Source organism: Balaenoptera physalus (genome assembly GCF_965194825.1).
Source record: "Balaenoptera physalus genome assembly, chromosome: 1".
Classification (NCBI taxonomy): Eukaryota; Metazoa; Chordata; class Mammalia; order Artiodactyla; family Balaenopteridae; genus Balaenoptera; species Balaenoptera physalus.
Window position 1 is genome coordinate 146,273,841 of NC_138882.1, and position 18,985 is coordinate 146,292,825.

Sequence of the window (18,985 nt, forward strand, 5' to 3'; positions counted from 1 at the left end):
TTACATGTTCAAACAAGAGGATGAGGGTCCCCTCCATCCCTTTCTGCTTCACTTTGTTTTCCTTTTATATCTGACTCAGGCAGAGCAAAGCAAAAAGAGTTCAAAAAGTCATGCCTACCATTGTTAACATTTTCAATCGAGACCCAGACAAGTCAGAGAAGAAACACATGCTTATCAGATGCTTCCTTCCAAAGGGCTGAGCAAGTGACATGTACCGGCAATAAGAAAAGCAGACACTGCCCTGCCTCATGGAGTTTACATTCAAAGACAGGGTCAAAATCAATTGTAGCCCATGGGTAATTCGAATACACCTCTTTATCACAATGACTACCTCTCCAGTGAATTTATGTCAGGACTTGCACTAGCTTCCCACCTGCCAGGAAGAGAGGAGATGCCCACCCCCTGATCCAGGTGTGAAATCATGCCACAGTGTCACAGGGGCTCTGACTAGATGTTTGGGTGAGGTCCTATCATGATGCAGAGAATGGGGATTCCTGGGGAGCAGGAGACTTTACTGAGAGTTCTGAAAGATGAGTAAGTACTTGCAGACAGTCAAAGATGAAGGAAGGGCAGTACAGACAAAGTACCTCATGAACAAAGACCTGGAGGTGAGAACCAGGCTGATGTGCTCAGAGGAACGATAAAAAGTTCAGTCACGGTTAAGGCTCAGGATGTGAGGGGTAGAGCGGGTTTGAGGAGTTTCCTAACATTTACTGAGGATCTGAATTATGCCCAATTCTATCTCTTAAATGGTTTTATGTGATCCTCACCACCTCTCTGAGTTGGGTTGTTATCCCCATTTCACAGATATGGAAACTGAGGCTCACATAGCTAAGTGAGAATTGCCAAAGGTCATGAAATTGAATTAGGATCTCAAAATTAGGTCTATCAGATGGCAAAATCCGTGCTGCATCTACTCTGTGTTGTAACTTTCAATATGATCCCGCGTTCATACCTTCAACAAATATCATTGAGCCCTGCTATGTGTCAGGCACTGTTCTAGTCTGGGGATACAGCAGCTAACCAGACAAGGCCCCTGTCCTCACTGAGCTTCCACTCTAACGGAGGGAGAAGGAGGGGCGGGGAGAGCATATGAACAAATTATTATGGTAATATTGGATAAACTAAGCGCTATGAAAAAAATAAAATAATGGGAATGAGAGTGATGGTTGGTTGGGGTGGAGAGGTGGGTGGGGAGGATGACTTTCCCTGGGGTGGTTGGTGAAAGACTCTCTGAAGAAGTGACATTTGAGCAAGACCTGAATGATGAGAAGAAGGCAAACAGGCAAACAGAGAGATCTGGAGGTCTGCAGGCAGGAGCAAGTGCAAAGGTCCTGGCGTGGGCACCAGCATTTGTGTATTCAAGGGACAGAAAGCAGGCCAGTGTGGCTAGAACAGAGGGAGCCGTGGGCATACGTGTTAAGAGTTGAGGTCAGGAGCATGGAGAAGAGCCAGTTCACATGGTTCAGAGAATGTAGTTAGTCCTGCATGAAGAGGAGTTAAGAACAGAACGTGGAATAAGGCAGAGGTTTTACTGTCAGAGTGAGAAGGGCAGTTTCCTTGGAGAGTCAGCTTGGAGCAAAGAGAACATCCCCACTGAACCTCTTCCCCGACTATGTAGCCATGGGCAAGTGACTTCCCCTCGCTGGACCTCAGCCTCCTCCCACATAAAGTGGAGATTATACTGCTTGCCTCACAGATCTACAGTGAGACTAGACACCAAGCATTGGCCCATCCCTGTGTCCCTGTTAGAGAGTTAATGGAAAATCCTCCAGGGGACCATGGGGCGTCCAGCATGCTCCTGAAACTAGTCACCAGAAGGACTCAGGCAATTGCTTGCTTAACAAACATGTCACCTATCCACCCCAACAGTGGCAATCCTGTCCAAGCAGTCCCCCCTCAGGGTCTGCACCCTTACAAATACCAGGCTGCTTCTGCTAATGGAGCTGGCTTTAGAGGCTGGGGCAGTCTTTGACTATCTCAAAGCAAGATTCCACACTTAGATTTGATTTCTAGAAGTAGCCTAAAGCTGTTTAGGACAGTGCTTCTCAAACTTTAATGTGTACACAAATTGCTTGAGATCTGGTTAAAATGCAACTCCTGATTCAGTAGTTCTAGGGTGGGGCCTGAGACGCTGCTTTTCTTACAAGTTCCCAGGCGATGCAGATCCAAGGACCACACTTGGAGTGGCAAGGATTTAGAGCCAAGTGACTTCCACAGCCCGGACAATATTGAATCCACCACAGAAAGGTCATGAAGCAATGGCCTGCTTTTAGTAATTTATTATTGAATTCGTTAGATAAATAAATGTTCCTAGAGTGGCTACTATGCCCTGGGCACTAGGAAGGAAGGAGAATTTCTGTGGGAAACAAGAGTCAGGGCTTGCCATCTCAGAGCAGGTATTCTAGTAGCAGAGAACGAATGAAGCAAGCAATAGGATAACCTGAGTGAAGGGCCTGGGGGTGTCTGGGGTGTTAAGGGAGCAAAGGGCTGGAGGGGGTCAGGGAAGACCTCCTGGATGACAGGACATTTAGGCAGAGAGCTGGCCCTGAGAAGGAGGGGTCGTGCAGGCAGAGGGAACAGTGCTGCAGAGGGCAAGGCCACCCAACCAGCCAGAGGCACAGCCTTGATTCAAATCAGGTCAGTGTGATCCAAGATTTGCTCTTGCTAGTATCTTCCATGCCACATGAATCAAGTCTTGCAAAAGAGAAGCTGCCATCTGTCCTTCCCGAGTGATGTCAAAGCAGCTGGCCCCAGAGTGGAAAGATATCTGGGGAGCAGAGACCTCGGCATCACCTGACAGGCATGGCGATTACGAAACTCCCCTCTGCACCAAACACGTTGCACCACCAATGCCATCCAGGCTTTGCTTCAAGTGTCCTTCCTCCTGAAGACTCGTGACTGGGAAGTGTGATTGCCCTCCGATTGCTGCTAATAATAGCCCTTACTTTTTTCTAACCACAATGAACTTTGAAACTTGGGTGGTGGTAGCCAGTCACATCAGCTGGTTATCCCTTGGGAAAAGTTCATCAGACAGTAAAAGTTCAGTGACCTGGGAGGTTCCAAGATACTATAAGGGGAAAACAGAAATTCACCTGAAACAAGCACCCTCTCCTCTATATGGCAGACAGTATACACACCTTCTTTCAATCAAGAAGAAGTGGCATGTATAAGCCTGGCATGAAACTCTGAACGCATGTGACTTTGGGCATGTCTGTTACCTCCCTCAATCTCAGTTTTCTAATCCATTAAATGGGGGCTGAAAACCAACCTTACCTACCTTACATACAGCAATGTTTCTAAAATACTTAGCTCGGTGACCATCATATTGTGAGCACTCAGTATGTGAGAAAGAAAGAGATTCAGAAGAGTTAAACGATGTCTCTAGTCTTCAAAGCAGGTAAGAAATAACTCAAATTTGGAATCAAGTCTACCTCCGAAGCCCAGTACCTTTCTCCAAATTTTCATGCTGTCCTTGTATTAGAATTATACCCTTTGCATTTGACTTTGTAGGGCCTCTCATTAAAGTGGGCAAATGTATTTCCCTGCCCAGTGATATTGGGCTTTATCATGGGCAAAGGAATGTTGAGCAAAAGGGGGAAATGACAGCATGGTAGTTCTGGGATGAGATTTCAAGAGACATAACCTGTTTCATCATGTTCTTGTCTGCTTACTCGCTCATTTACCATGAGAAGAGCAACCAGAGGCTACCTTTCAGCCTGGCCCGCAGAATGAGACAAATGAAACAGACCCACACCTGACCCACAACCCCACTGAACCTGTAGCCAGAACTCGAGCCACCCAGCCACCCCTCAAACCCATGAGTGAGAAAAAATACTTCTAGTTGTAAGCGACTGAGTCTTGGGCAATTTGTTACCTAGCATTATTGTGGCAATACCTGACTAATACACCTCCATGAATGAATATAGCCAAGCCTGGCTAGCTCTGCAAGTATTTCTTGAGTACCTACTAGGTGTGATGGGAAGTAAAAAGGAATTTAAAATCATCTCTGCCCTCAAAGACAGTCTTATTGCTCCTTCTATCTCCTTTGTCAAACAGTCATGACACAGAAATCACAAATGTTTGTTTTACAAAAATTAAGTAAATGAAAGATTGCCTGTGTTTATACTGTTGAAAAACCTAGCTCCATTAAATGATACCTAGCAATATCAAGTCATATAGGAACACAGCAGTGGGTATTAAAGTAGCCACTTTAAGCCACATCCCTTAAAGTAACCATTATGGACGATGAGCTGCTTCAGGACAGGGTAATGGCTTCTGCATCCCTAGACCCCAAGGCCGAGCACAGTACCTGGCACAAAATAGGCTGTCAGTAAATACTGGCTGACTTTTAACTAAACTAAATGGAATTGCCCCAAATATCATTCAGGGCTAAAGTATTTTAAAGTACAGTTTGTACACTGTTTTTAAAAAGGGTCTTATGGCTAAATACATATATAAATAAAAGACGCACTTTGAAAAACACATCTACATAAACACATATGTATGCAAACAAACTTATGCCAAACACAACTGGAAGTTTTGTGCAGACTTGTCTCCCATTTAAGGCCTGTAATTTCCCTCTTGGCCGACACTGGCTTTAGCTTGGACCGTGTTTCACAGACTCTGGCAGGCAGCCTGCTGGGTTTGAGTTTAGATTTTTTTTTTTTCTTTCATCAGACCTAAACCTGAAGGCACAGACCATTCTGAAACCTCTCTCAGCTGTCGCTGCCATGTCTCATGTCACCTGCTTACCCCTCCCAGGCCATGTGGATCCGTAAATATGTACAGAGGTCCAGTAACAAGCTGATAAATGATGGATTCCTTCTAGAAGGAGACAAAGGGAGTCTGGGGAGGGACCAAGCAATCTGGAAACAATGACCCAGGCCAGCCCTCCACTCTTCCAGAGCCTACTGTATCTGATGGCCTGCCTGCTAGGCTAGCATCAGAGAGGTAGGAACCCTGGAGGAGAAACTGAGGCATATGAAAACAAAACAAAATAAAGTTGTGCTGGTGACGCAGGTGTAGCCTGTATGAACCTAAATCCTGGGTGAGGTGGTGGCAGCGGGCTTATTAGGGGAGCTCCGGGGTCAGACTCGGCTCATATTTAGATCCTGGCTCTGCCAAAATCTCCCGGGCATGTGACTTAACTCTCTGAACACTGTTTCCACATCCATGAGCTAGATAGATTACACCTACCTCACAGGCTAAGGTAAGGATTAAATGAATTCATGCACGTGATGGGCCAAGCACTTTGTAGGAAATTAATCAGTGGAGGTTTCTGTTTTCATAACAGATCTTCCAATCTGTCAGGACGCGTCCAGTCTTATCCCCTTCCCGGTCCATCTGAAGTGCGGTCTCCTCCGCGGCTCCTCTCCAGCCTGTGCTTACAGGGTTTCAGGGCAGCCTGCTGCCTCCTGAAGAAATGCTCACCACTAGAAAGTTCTTCCTTAGACCGACTCTAAAGGGAGTCTAACAGTGGTCTCTCTGGAGCTTCCACCCATCAGCCCTTCCCACTCAGGGCCATTCAAAAAGAGCCTACACCCTCACCACCATTGCAGCCTTCTTCATAGGAGAAGACATCTCTCAGGCCCTCCTTGAGGTGCCTCCAGAATTCTCAAGGCTCTCTATAGATATATGTATATATATATATGTACACACACATACATACACATATGCTTATGTGTGTGCATGTGTGTGTGGTATTTGTATGTCGTGTGTGTATATAAGTAGTTACGAGGACTACATAGACACACATAAGGGGTGCCTAGCCAAGACTTGGAAGGTCCAGGAGGCTACTTAGAAGAAGCTGTTGAAGGTGAGTAGTTGCTGTGAAGTGGTTGTATAAAGTCCCATAGCTAACAGTGAGGGAACAGACTCAGGGCGCATCTTCTCTGCCCTGGCAGTGGGTGATGGTTGACGCCTCTAAAGTGTGTGAAGCCAGGCATCATTAATGTTGAATTTGTATTGATTTGTTATTATTCAAATGTGTCTTTCCAGGCCCAGTTTCCTCGGCAGGCTTGGCCTAATTCTTCCAACAGATGTCTTCCCATTCCCCTCTTTGGTAGACAGAGAGACCCAGGTTTGCATGCCGGCTCTGCCGCTCACAAGCTGGGCGACCTGAGCCCATTTAGACCACCTCTCTGAGCCTCTGTTTCCACACTGTAAAATGGGGACCGTCCTGCCTATGCCCAAGGCTGGTGTGTGGACTGATAAGACATCACACATGGAAAATCACCCAGCATGGAGCCCATGTTTGTCAGATGTTTACTTTCTTTCTGTGCTTGATAAGGTGATGCAGGCTGATCTGATATTAGACCTCCGTTATTCATTGATAATGTTATGACAGGATATACCTTCAAAGGCACTTGTACTTGAACTAGCAAGTACCCACCAGTTCAGCGGTGTGCAGGCCCTGCTTTACCCGCCCTGTGCTGGGCTCAGGACCCTAGGAATGAGTGGGCACTGAGCCCAGGAACTCACCCTGGAGAGGAGGAGAAGGTCACAGAAGCCAACTGTGAGCACTGCCATAACAAAGTTTTGTGCACACAATGGAAGGGAGACTTTGATTCGTCATGCGGTGATCAGCTGAGGCTTCCTGGTGGAGGCGGCAGATGTCTCTGAGGGTGGCAGTGCATAACATTACATGGGACCTACTGCGCCAGCCTCCCAGATAGCTTCTCAGGGTCTACAGTCCATCCCCTAGAACCTCACAGAGGATAAATCCTCTACAATTATAACTCAGATTATGGCACTCCCCAGCCCAAACATCTGTCATGACTTACTGCTCTTACAGTAAAATCCCAAATCCTCCATTATGGCCGCTGAGGCCCTCCTCGATGGGGCCCTGGCTTCCTCTGCAGCCCCATGTGCCTCGGGAAGCTAGGCAGCTCCAGTCCCTTCAGGATGGGTGCCCACATGGGACCTCATCCTGCCTTCTTGGAAGACAGCAAGGTTATGAGCAGCTGAGGAGAGGAACAGGCTAGTGCCTGGCTCTTGGCTGTGGCAGGTCTCTTTGAGGAATCGTGGGGCGCCTCCATGGTATTACTGACCAGAATCATGGCAGGAAACAAATTGCACACAGAAGGGCTGAGCAGCAAATACTCTAATGGCAGGACTCTGGTTAGTGGTGAGGGCAGGGTTAAGGAAACCAGCAAGAGAGGTCAAAGCACCCTGGGGGTAGGGCAACGGGAAGCCTGTGCCACTCTAGGGGTCAAGGGAAGAGAAGGAACACATGCTCTGGGAGGCTGGAGAGCTGGCACCAAGGGGGAGCAACCTCGGTGCTATGGCTCTCTGGGTCACAGCCAATGCCAGACTTTGGAAGAAAGGAGCAGACAGAGGGAGGGATGGACACCTGACCTCTTTCTCCTCCCACACTCCTTTCCCTTGCTGCAGATTCCCTGTGGCCAGATTCAGCTAGAATTTAGCGTCTCGGGAGTCTGGGTGATGCCATTCTTAGGGGTTAGTCCTCTGGGACTCAGAGCAAACAGAGAGCAGAAACATTGATTGGATGGGAATGACCACAAAAGAAGAATTACCACCACAGCAGGTATCCCGGAATCCTACAGGGACCGTGAGAACAGCCAACCCTAAGAGGGCCAGCTCTTCCCCCAAGAAAGAGAATTCCATGGAAGGGGAAGAGGGAACCTGGCTGACGGGCAGCTTTCCCAGCCAGGCCGAGGTGTTCACACAGCATCCAGATCCTGTGCCCAGCGCATCTGCCAGAATAGTCCACACAGCCACAGACATCTCATACCTTGGCCTGTGCACAGCTGTAGAGGGCAAAGTGTTGTTCTATGACCATGGCCCTTGCCCGTCTTCCCTGCTTCTTCCCCAGGACCAAGAGCTGGGCAGGCAACAGGGGACTTTTGTGCCCCCCATGAGAGAGGCAGAAATGATTCAGATCCAGTCATAGAAATAAGGATGAGAATACTAGTGATAACAATAATATCAGATGTTATTGTTACCGCTATGATGACAATCACATGATTAAGCTCTTCCCATGTGCCAGAGACTGTGCTTATTCTATCAAGTTCTATAGTCTTCTCCCAAACCCTAGGAGGTGGTGGCCATTAATGTTCCCATTTAAAAGATGTAGTAAGACCCAGAACAGTTAAGCAGATTGTTGAGGTCACGCAAATGAAGCCCAGGTTTGCTGGCTGCAAGGCCAGGCTGTTAACTGCCATGGGGGACTGTCCTCAAAGCCACCTGGAGCCACAGATGAGTGGGAGAGGGAGGAAGGATTCAGGCAACCCTTCATGGTCAAGGGGTCCATCGGAGCTCACCTTCCAGAGCGGTCTTGCAGCCCTGGCCCTGCCAACCCCTGTGCCATCCTGAGACACACAGCTTCCTCTCACCCTGGGCCTTTGCAGAGGCTGCTTCCTTTGCCTGGGACACTGCCTTCCCCTCTAGTCCCCCCTAGATACACCTTGGTTTACTATTGCTTGCTCCACAAAGCCCTGCTGCGCTTCCCAAGTCACAGCCCTCGTCCTCCCCTCCGCCGCCAACAGCCGTCCATATGGTCCTGAGCATTGGCCTGTGTCCCCCACCAGGCTACCAGCCCCGCAAAGGCTGACACACACGTGTTTGTCTTACCCCTGTGTTCCAAGAGCCCAGTCCGGTGCCTGGCACGTAACGGGTGCATGGTGACATGTGACAAAGGCAGTAGGATGCTGGCACAGACTCGGCCACCTGGAGCCTGGAGCTGCAGCCCCCATATGAGAGCTGCACCCAGTGTTGCAGAACAAGGAGGAGGGTCATACCTCCCAAGATCTGAGGTGAGAGCGGCCAGAACCTTGAGGAGGGAATCCCAGAGCAAGGGCCACTGAGCTGAGATCCACGCATGGAAGGCTTTTGAAGGCCCAGAAGAAGGGGAAAGGTGTTTCAGACAGAAGGATTGGCATGTGCAAAGGCTCGACGGAATGAGAATGCATGGTGGGTCCCTTGGAGTGAGTGACAGGAGGTGAGACCTGGAAGGTCCCCAGCACATAAGCGTTTGACACGGTCCAAATGAAGTGCCGAGTAAAATGTTGGAGAAAAGAATGAATCCAAGCCTCCTCCCACGCTATTCACTTCCTCTTTATCCAAGCCTGCTCTCAGCAACTCCTCATCATGGAGGGACCGGTTTCTGAGAACAGCTTGAGGCAGGAGTCCTTGAGGGGATTCTGCTTGATCAGGATCCAGACCTCCAGTGGCAAGGAGGTCAGAGGCGGTGTTCCAAGTGCTTCATGGCTTTAATCTCTACTCATTTGGTCTCTACAAGTACCCTGCGTAGTAGATTCTGTTATTATACCAATTTTGCAGATGGGGAAACCAAGGCACTAAGAGGTTAAGACCTGCCCCAAATCTCACAGCTAGTACACTGGGTGATGGAACTGGGGTTTGAATGCAAGCCAACTGCTTCCAGGGAGCCTGGGAGCTCGACCACCCACCCCACTGCCTGCCCCTGTATGAAGCTCTTACTGCGAAGAAGCAAAATGCAGCTGTTTTCCAGGGAGTACTCACCTCGTCCCCTGGACAATCCTGAGATGCGTTACTGATCGTCCCTATTTTAGAGATTGGTACAGCCTCATTTAGACTAAGATTTCACATTTATGGGAAGGAACCTCCTGACTAAAGTGCAAAAGTTGGCTTTAACCTTTATTCAAGGCTCAATTGAGGGAACGGTCTGTGGGGAATAAACCAGTCCTGAGAACAATGCAGGTTTCCTGCCCTGTAGCCCCAGCTCAGGCCCAGGGAGCCTCGATGGTCATGAAGAGGCAGTTTAGGCATTTCAGGATTAAGGTTGGCCGCCAGGAGGCCTCCTTCTTTGAGCTGGTGTAGGGAGAAAGGAGTGGGTTTGGAGTCAATTGTCCTAGAATCAATAACATCACCACTTCTCCCAGCCCCTGCCTATCTCTATGACCTTGGGCAAATCCTTTAACCTCTGTGCCTTAATTTCCCCATTTGTAAAATAGGGGAGATAATAGCTCCTTTGCAGAACTGTTATAAGGAGTAAATTAAATGTGAAATGAATACCTAAAGCCCTTAGTACATGGCTGGTATGTAGTCATGATGATGCAAATATTAAAAAGAATAACTGAGGCTCACAAAAAGTTCCCTTTCTGCTGGAACTCTTCCTTTTGTAGCCTCTATTTTTATCAATGACTCCAGCATTCTGGCACTTCCCATGGTTTAAAACCAGAGTCCAGAGTCTTCTTTAACTGGTCCTTCTCCCTAGCAGCCCCCCTCCCAACCCACCCCCAGTGCAGGCCGCTGGCAAGTACTCAGTGACATGTGAGTCTATCTCCTGAGCTGCATCCCCACTGTTTCAGGTCCCCTTTGTCTCTCCTCTGGGCCAGCTCAATAACCTTCTCAAGAACAAGAGGCCCGCACGGTGCCTAGGACTTCACAGGTGCTCAGTAAATGTTGTTGAGTGAGTACAGTCATGCTCTCTCCAGACACTTTCCTTCTTCATCCGCCCTTTCCCTGTAAAGTCCTCTAATCCTGAGATGACTTCAAATGCCTTGTCATGCACATACAAAGGCCACTACTATCAGCCCGAGTGGTCCCATCTGCCCAGCTAACTAACAAACCCCATCATTTCCTCCTGTATCCTTCATAATTCTCATCATTTACCTGCCTTTGCTCATTCTGTTCCCCGTGCTGGGGATGCCCTTCCCTTCCCTTCCCTTCCCTCCCAGGCCCATTTGGCAAATTTCTAGACATCTTTTAAAATACTCTTTATTCATTCCACAAGTATGTATTGAGTGTCCACGATGTGCCAGGCACTGTTCTAGACCTTGAGGCTACATCAGGGAGCAAAATAGAAGTCTCTGACTACGCGATACCTGCAGCTTACTGACTATCTGGTAGCAGAAGCATCTAACCTGGTTAGAGGTTAACCAGGGGTGGGGGGGAGGGTATCTGCAGCTCCAGCAACCCCCTCTGAGAACCCTTTTCCCAAACCCCCCTCCATTCGCAGATAGCAGTGGCCGCCTCCTTCCTGGTGTCCCCTCTGTACCAGAACACCGACTATAAAGGTCTATTTACATGTCTGTTTGCCAGAGACATCAGGACTGTGTTGTATCTGTGTCATGGTGTCTGAAGTTTGTTCATGAGAAGGAAAGAAGAAAAGAAAAGACAGAGAGACTCCCAGGAGGTGGAACAGGAAAGTTTCAGGGAGGAGGTTGGAGCTGGAGGAGATGGCAGTGCTGTAGGTAGATGGGAACTTACCTCTTCCACAGACACAGAGCTCACGGCCTGGCCTGGACTCTGCCTCAGGTCTTGAAATGACCGAAACCTGGTGTTGGAAGTTTTCATCCCTAGTGGACTGGATGTTCCGCATTTAGAGGGCTTCTGTGGCTCCCAAACCCCCCAGTGGCCCTCAGCCTACCCTCCCCAGTCACCCCGGGAAACCAGTCAGCTTCACTGAGGAGCTGGGCAGTGGAACAAGATGAGAATGAACCCTTGGCCTTTCACACAGAAGGGATGTCACTTAAAGCCATCACCTCCCCACAGTGGTATTATTAACCCCGTTTTCAGCCGAAAAAAACTAGAGGTCAGAGCTTAAGTGATGTGCCCACAGTCGTCAGCTAGTGGCAGAGCCCAGATTCACACTCAGAGACCATACACGTACCTAATTTCAGTCCAAGTTTTAGGGTTCAAGCCAGGGTTTCTCACCCTGGGCACCACTGACATTTGGGCCTCTGTCCTGTGCCTTGTCAGGTGTTTTACAGCATTCCTGGCCTCTACTCACTAGATGCCAGTAACCCCACACACACACACATCAATTATGACAACCAAAAATGTCTCTTGATATTGCCCCATGTCGCCTTTGGGCAAAATCTTCCCTCCCCTATAAGACACTCTGGCCAAGTGGTCTCCAAGTGCTCAGTAAGTTTGGGGGGGCAGGTAGCAACTTTATACTTAATACTTAATCTATTTATGTTTAATTTTATCCAAGATAAGAAGTTAATCTTTTCTAGTATTTGCTATTTAGACTGATGGTAGAACACACCTATGCTTCTAAACAAACATGATGGATAAAGACATGTCTAATATTATCTGCTGAGAGATGAAGGATCAGAAATGTTTGGAGACCCCTCTGTCTGATGGTTCCAAGGTTCCTGTTAGGTGCCTGTCCTGTTTATGGGAATACGGGAGGGAGAACCCTCTGCAGTATTGTGATGCCACCAACCCTTTTCCTCTCTGAGCATCAGTTTCCCCATCAGTTAAATGGAGATAGGAAAGTACCTACCTCATACGGTTGTTTTATGGGCCAATGAAATGATGCTTGCATAGCGCTTAGAACAGTGTATAATAATACCCAGAAAAGTTCTTATTTTATATACAGACGAGAACACTGAGGCTACAGAATGTCCCAAAATTCTCCTTAGGTCCACACTCCTGTGTGCTGAAGCACAAACTCAAACCCCAGTGGTCTCACCCTAGTCCACCTTACTCCCCCCCCAATACTTAGATCTCATGGCACCCCCAGAGAATTCACTGAGGACAGACACCATTGCTTTTTGCCCTATGTACTCATGTCCCTATTACCTGGCACACAGTAGCACGTGTCAAATTTCTCTTGAACAAATAAACTGGTTCCCAGTCCCATTTCGTGTCAGCTACAATTTATACTTTCCTTGGGGAATGCAAAATGCAAAGTTATTACTCCAAAAGATGTGTTCATTATAATTTGTAAAAGGAATGAATCAGTGAATGAATAAACAATGAACAAAGGCAGTTTCTGTTTTGGGGTCAAACCTCAGTCAGATTTCCCCCAAATTACAAAAATGCTCAGGAAAGGGTACTGTCATAGCGTCCTAGAATGTTCCTTCAACATTCCTTCAAGCATCATGGTTTATAACTGTGCAATTGTCCGTTTCTCCCCTGCCACACCCCTCTCCCCAGGCGGTAATCTCCACGAACTCAGAATGTGTCCTTTCTGCTTGCTGTCATATGCCCTGTCCCTGCCTGCTATACAGTTGCACTCACGACCTGTGTGCTGACGGAACACGTGAGTCCATAAAGTACGTAGCATCCTAGCCTCTCCGGTGTTTCACAGATGAGGCCTGGAGGATGGAAGTGACTTGGCCTCAGCCCACATCAGGACCAGGTCTACTGCTACCCCGATGCTTTTCTCCCTCCCTTCCCTTCATCAGGAAGATATGAGGACTGTGGCATTCCAGGTGTTCAGAATCCCAGGGGTGTTTCTGAAAAGAAAGGATAATAATTCCCTGCGGAACCAGTGGAAGATGCATGGCAGTAGGGAGAAAGCCATCCTTCCAGACTGCACCAAGGCCACACTGGAAACTGGAGCCAGCCCCCCACCTCTGCCTCCCCAACCTCTGACTCAATAGGTAAGGACCAAAAAGTGCTTTGTGGATGAACAGGTGTCTCAGAAGGAGAAACCAAGTAGTGCGCCCCACCTCTGGGCTCACCAAAGTCATGCAGCCTCTCTTGCACCACCCACTCATCCGTCATCCCTCCATTCATACCGAGACAGAGAGTGGTGGTCATCAGCCGGGATGCCACTTGCTACTTGTGTGACTTTGCACAAACTTCTTAATATCGCTATGCCTCAGTACTCTTTCTGTAAAATGGGCACAATAACAATATTCATCTCAGAGGGTTGTTATGAGAATTTGCATTAATATATGTAAATGGCTCAGAGCGGTGCCTGGCACACAGTTCAGCTACGGAAGTGTGGGTTTCTATTACTCTGCGCTAAGCACTGAGAATATACTTCACTGTCTCTTTGGCTCCTCTCCTATGACTTCTCTTTTGTTATTATGGTTGCATGCCAGGGCTTCTAGCAAACCCGCACTCCTCCCCTGGGTACCATATCCCATCCCGTCTCGTGTACTCAAGGCCAGTGCTCCAGTAATTCTCTCCTTTTCTCCCTCACCATCAATTTTTGCCTTTAGACTTGGTAATTCTCATCAGCATACAAACGTGCTGTGATGTCACACACACACGCACACACACACACAATCTCCTCTTGAGCCCACACCCTCCTCCATCCACCATCCTGCTACTTTGCTCCTCTTTATAGCAAAGATACTCAGAAAAGTTGAGTACACGCCCTACCTCCAAATCCTCTCCTCTCTCTTGCTCTTGAAATCACTCTGGTCAAGTTCACATCACCCTCCACCTCCCCTCTAAAAGTACTCTTGTTAAAGTCACAGCAACCCCTGACCATAAATCCAATGGTTGAGTCTCAGTCTGGATCTTAATGATCCAGGCAGCGGCAGGTAACACACCACTCACCACCTGCTCCGCCTCCATGAAGTTCTTTCTGCCCTTGGCTTTTACGACCAACAGTCTTTTGATTCCCCTTCCACCTGGGTGGCTTCTCCTCAGTCTGCTTTGCCGGTTCCTCCACATCTTCCCACACAGTTTACAGGAGGCCCAGGACTCAGTCCTCGGTCCTCTTCCCTTCTGTAACTGCCTTCACACGTTTGTGATCTCCTGCAACCTCCTGGCTTCAAATACCATCTCTCCACGGTTGGCTCCCAAATGTCCACCTCCAGCCCAGCCTCTCCCCTGCCAGCCCAGCACCTCCACGTGGACATCTTGAGGCATCTCACATCGCCTACAACACCTGGATGTTTACAAAAATCCGCTTCCTACCTCACGGAACATCCCCGCACCTCTTGCCATCTTTCCCATCTTGGCTAACGACAGCTCAGTCTTTCCCTTTGCTCAGGTCCAAATCCTTGGAGTCCTTCTTAGTTCCTCTCTCTTTTTCACACTGCCCTTCCAAGCTGTCAGCAAGTACTGTTGGCTCTCCCCTCAAAAGCGGTTCGGAGTCTGACCATGTCTTACCACCTCTGCTGCCCAAACCTGGGCACCATCGTCTCTCCCCTGAGTGGTCATCCAGTCTTCACAAGGAGTCTCCCCGCTTCCAGCCTTGTCCCCCTGGGCTGTTTTCAACACAGTCCCCAGAGGAATCCTATTAACACAAGAGGCAGGTCACGTGACTCCTCTGCGCCAAACCCTCCGATGCTCTCCCATTACAGACAGAACATAAGGCAGAGTCAGCAGAGGAGCCCGGAAGGTCCTGTAGGACCTGTGCCCGGCCCGCGCCCCCTCCGCCTTGCTCCTCGCCCTCCTGAGACCCGCCTGGGCCCGGCGCGCTGTGCCTTTGGAAGCCACTTCCAGGCTGGTGGGCGTCCCCCGCGTCTCTGTGCCAGGCCGCCTTGTCAGCGAGGCCCTCCCTGACGCCCACTTGGATGTGGGCCTCTCCACCCCTCCCCTGCTCTGCTGCCCCCTCCCCGGCACGCGGGGCCCTTCCTCCTGGGCCTGCGGTCAGCCCTGCCTGGAACGCGAGCTGCTCGCCGGCCGCGGGTGAGGACAGCCTCGCTGACCGCCGGCGCCACGCAGTCAGCGTGCCGTCCACGTGTAACAAGCGAATGAATCTGCAGTTGGCTTTGTCTTCCTCCGTTTGTCGTCAGGGAAGAAGCTGCCTCTTCACACGTGCGCTCCTCTCAGTCCCAGTGGAGAGCCTTGCCGCGGTCTCCCATGAGAACATGGAGGAACGAAGGGAGAATGGAGCGAGTAGCTGCACGGGGGTCGGGCTGGGCTGCGCCGGCCACGTTCTTTCAGGAGCCATCCTCCTTCTCAGTGTACTTCTCCGTCACGCCATGGGCGTGGGCTCCAGCGCCGGAAGATACGCCTCTCCTCTTCTCCCCCAAGGGGACCGCCTGCCCACAAACCCAGGACCTGCGCTCTTTCAGGGTCCACCTAGAGGCCTTCCCCTCCTCCCCTAGGCTCCTCCTGAGACCCTGGTCCAGCAGTGTCCCCCTGGCCCTCAGTAACCTCTCCATCTCCAGCCTCGCCCCGCCAGGCGCCCAGTGAGTCGACGGGACGGACTCTTGCTCGCCCCTCCAGATGGGTGGAGACCATCACCTGGGCAGAAATGTCCTTTCTCCAGCTGCCTGCCTGGAGAATGTCTCCAGAAGCTTCCCCTCTGCTTCTACCCTTAGACAGAGTAAGGCCCGCCCTCCCCAGGGCGTCCTCGTGGTAGGAGTGATGCGAGCACATTGGACTTCTCTTGCGACGACTTCTGTTTCCCTGGTGAGCTGGGAAGCAAGGTCTCCAGCTGGAAGTGATGACGGAGGAGGAGGGGTTGGAGTCTGGAGGACAGAGGAGAAAGTTTGAAATAGCTGAGACTGGGAGAGTGATGGGAGAATAAACTATAGTATCTCGCCAGGCACAGTTAGCGTGTTTGCATGTTTTTCTCAGGCTGTGGTTAACTGCACGGGTGGGGCAGCAGAGTGAGTGGAGGGGCCACCATTAGCCAGGTTGGGGGCTTTGCCCTGCGGTGTAATGAGTCACGTGGGAACAAGAGAAACTGTACGTCAGGGAGTGACTGTAATGAAAATGACAATATGAGAGTTAAAAGGGTGTAATAAGGAAGCCAGTGGCCCAAAGGCTTAGGTTTGCTAGGAGGAGTCTGACAACGGATTTGGGATTTGGACAGTCCCAGAACATTTTTTCCAGAATGTTCAGGAACATCTTTCCCTGACCTACCCCTTTCCAGGGCAGCTCTGTCTCTCCTGTCTGTTCCCACAGCACCCTACGCTTGTCTCTGCTGTATTTTAGTACTTGATTTACTTGTCTGGCTTCCTTCTGGACTGTGGGCCCTTGAAGGAATGAACCAGGTCTCATATTTCTTTAGATCCCAAGGCCAGACCCAAGAAAAAGCTCACTCAGCAATCACTGACTGATTGACTGAATAAATTCATTTGATAGAAACCAGACCATACTCTGTATAATAATACATCCTCACATTTGTATGGCAATTTACAGTTTGTAAAGCAATTTCACATCCATCATCTTATTTCAACCATACAATGACCCTACAAGATAGCAACTCATTCATTCATTCACTCACTCACTCATTCATTCAACTAAGTAAGAGCACTTAACTCTGTGTCAGGCACTGTTTTAGGCACCGGAATGCAGGAGCAAACGGAAGAGACAGAAGTCCCTGCTTTCATGGAGCTTATATTCCTATAGAACACATTACCTATTTTACAGATGGGCAGACTGAGTTTTGCTCAGGGAGGCTAAGCAATTTGGCCAAGGTCATGGGGCTTGCAGGGAAAAGAACCCCAGTTAGGACACAGGGCTGTCTGACTCCAAGTACAGAGAAAGCATTTTTCAAGAACACCAGTCACCTCAAGGGCTCATCCACTCGTCCATGAGGTGTCTTTTTTTTCCCCCTAACTTAATGACAAATAAAAAGGAGACTTGGCAGAAATCCACACCCTGGGACTACCTTGGAGCTCCTTCCCTGGTCTGGTGAGTGTCTAACCAAGACGTGAGAAATACCTGCCAGGTCTCTTCTTGCCAGCGCCCACGACAGAAGCCACACAGCACTGTCAGCACAGCGTCTGCTTGTGTGCAAACCCGCAGGCATTTTTAGTAACTTTGGGGAACATAAAGAAAGCTGTTGGTTTTGTTTGCACATATTTTTCGCCTCTGCAAAAGGCTTCTCACCAAGCAGCAGCCTCAGAGCTGCCTTTTATTTGATCTTAAGACACGCAATGTCTTTATAACTCACGAGCTGAGCTACAGTTGGCAGATTCCTTCACCTGCGCTTGGATCCCACACATGGAAAATGGGTCTGGTAATAAAGGTTCCTGCCTCTCCTGGTGGTTGTGGGGATTAAATGAGGTCCTGCAGAAATGTCAGACGTCTGTAAAGCTTTGTGCCCGGGAGGAGGAGTGTGGTGAAGGCCACTGGAGGCGGCCTGGGGAGGAGAGGAATTTATTAGAATCTGAAGGATCTGGGTTGCAGTCTCAGCTCTGTCACTTATGTGTGCAGAACCCCTGGCAAGTAACTAATCACCCTCACTCCTCCAGCCTCAGTCTCCGTCCTCAATGGGCATAGTGATACATAACCCCAAAGGATTGTTATGAATATCAACAATACTCATATATATATACAGTGTCTGGCACTGAACCTGCATGTAATAATTGTCCAGTAAATGGCTCAAGGTGTTCATTAATATCATTATTGTTACTAGTATTGGGTTGGCCAAAATGTTCTTTCGAGTTTCCTGTAACATCTTACGGAAAAACCAGACAAACATTTGGCCAACCCCATGTATGAGGGAAAAGGTCAACAAAGATTTTAGGAATTTTAGGCTGTGAATTCCTTGGAACAAGCATATCTCTGTACTGCTGTATACCCAGTGCCCCAAACTCCATCTGGAAGTTAGCAACTGCTAGTGAAGTTTGAGAAGCTGGATTAGATGACGCCCAAGTCCCTCAGAGTGGTAGCTCAGGCTTGAACAAGAACACGTGTCCACTGCACATGATCACGGGACAGCCTTTGTCTTTGTGTGCGTTTACTTCTCAGATAGACTTACGCAGCATGTCAGCAGTCAAATGACTTGCCCAAGTTCACACAGCTAGTGGGTGGCAGAACAAGGGCTGGAACTCAATGGCGACAACTTTGGAGCTCACACCCTAAACCCCTGCCCTGCCCTGCCAGGAAGAGTTCTGGTTTGAGGTTTGCCTTTCCTCTGACCTACTTGAGTTCCTGGCCCTCTAGCTGTTTCTGATGCTTCCAGCAGGAAGAGTACATCTCCTCTCTATAGAGGCTGAAATAAAAGATCTACATGGCCAGCCTGTGTTAATGTGTTGGGTGTTGGCTTGCGTTGTAGTGTGTCCCCATAACGGTGGGCGTTGGGACTGAAAAGAGAGGTGGACATCACACATCTGTGGTCATCCCTTCCCGGGCAGTGCCCACCCCCTCTGGAAGCAGATGTCACCCCCTACCACCAATGGACACAGGCATATCCATTCATGAGCATCTCCTGGAAAGTATGTGCTGGCACCCAGAGCTGAAGGGGAGGAGAGGTGAGGAGGACCTGCTCCAAGAAGTCCTTGCCAGGGGAGCAGGGGCCAGCAGCTGGGTATATGTAGACACCAAATTCCTCCTCTGCTCCCAAACCATCAACTGCTTCCATTAGGACATCACAGTGGGT